Raw genomic sequence first — 1,883 nt, forward strand, 5'->3', positions numbered from 1 at the left:
CCGCCCAGCGTTCACCGTGATTTGCCAACACAAAGACGTTACGTCACTACGCTGGTTTTAGAGCACGTTGGGTGCGCTTGGTTTGGACCCCAGTGAGTTCCGTATGGGGGAATTTTATGATTTTAACCATAGGATGCATCGATGACGTTGCCTTAAGAAAAACACCTCCCATTCAGGGAAGTGTGGAATCTATAACCGACCCCAAAACTTAACGTCATTCTAAATGGTGCAAAGCGGATCTTTTTCTGAAATAGGCCAAATTGACAGCAGGGAGCCAATTGTTATTGACCCCGCTTTATGTCAGTCATTATTGATTGCTATGTTGGACAGATGCTTCTTCTGTCTCATGGATGCATGTATTTGATAGTCACTTTTCACCTACGCAATGTCAAATCATGCATGCAATTTAGTGTGTGACATCTAAAAAGTATAAACTAAATATTTTAATCTGAACGCAGTATCAGTAAAAATCCCCTGCTTTTATAATAGTAAACGTTCAACCCTTTTAGTATCATCAACTAAAGTCTACCACCTTGTGGTTACATGGTGTATGTGTGTAGTCACTGATATAAAGCGAACTCAACTGCAAAGGCAACTTAGTTTCATGAATATATGTGGTGTCCATGTGAATGTCAACATGCAGGCTTCTCTGACCATATGGGCCTCGCATGTCTCTATTGGGATCTCAGCTTTGATTGACATGGAGGCAAAACCTTGGCACAGGGCTGATGCTGCTAGTGCAACAAGCTCATTTCAACAGTTAAAAAACAATACAGGCCCAAAGCCCTGAGTTACTCAAGTTCAGATTTGGCAAGAGCTTTCCTCATCTAATGAGGGTGTTTTCTAACATGCATTTTTTCACAAAATAAATAAGTAAATAAAATGAACAGTTCTACTTATATATACTATTTTTTTAGGAAGATAAAACATAGTCATAGTAAGTCAGAGTTTAACTACAAGGGTCATAATGGGGTGCAGACCTATGAATACAACCATAACACGGTATTGGGGTGCTGTTTGGCCTTTAACAATTTGCGTTGTGTTGGAAAGTAACACCAATGAGTCCTTTTCCAATGAAGATGTACAGGTGTATATTATTACTCACTTTTGTCTGGTTTGTATTATGGTCAATTGATTATGTCTTCAATTGGGATTGTTAAATGACCAGTAAAGACACGTATCACTATTCCCAGGGGTCGCCTCATATTCATTTTTGGCTGGTAGAGGGAAAGGTGGTGGAGATAGTTGTAATGGACTAGATCTGCACCTGAGAGGAAGATGACCCACAGCAACCAGCTGGCCTGAGTATATTCTACATTTTCTTGTCAGGGGTACCCTACTCCGCAGCACTGTGGAGATAGGTCTTACAATGTGAGAGAGGTGTACCTTTACTCCATCCCAACTTCATACTGTAATTACCATCTTTACACATTGTGAACTACATACAGGCTGACTGCCGGGTATCTGGGTCTGGCTAGCATGATTTACAACCCTAATTTTGCTTATATTCTTTTTTTTTTTTAATGGCTATTCAACCTTGTTTGTGAAATTGTGAAAAAAAAGTAAATTCCCTCAGTTGTTCATTTGGGGGCAGTGCAGGTCTAGTTATCCTCACAGGTAAACTTAGCTTTCAGGAGAAAACGTTGCCATTATAATTTACTGTATACTACTACTAATACTATAATAATACTAGTAATGAAAATATGTTGTCTCTTCCTTCCTTCTTCATCCCTTATGAATAATAATTGATGCAATTTTTAAATCTTAAAAGAAACACATACACTAATTACATATGAGCTTTTTATTTCTATGCTTTCCTGCGTAAATAAATGAAGGCTGAGCATTCTGCTTTGAGTAAGGTATGTCCAGTTCTGGGTGTCTAG

This window comes from Sander vitreus, chromosome 15 (genome assembly GCF_031162955.1).
Source record: "Sander vitreus isolate 19-12246 chromosome 15, sanVit1, whole genome shotgun sequence".
Classification (NCBI taxonomy): domain Eukaryota; kingdom Metazoa; phylum Chordata; class Actinopteri; order Perciformes; family Percidae; genus Sander; species Sander vitreus.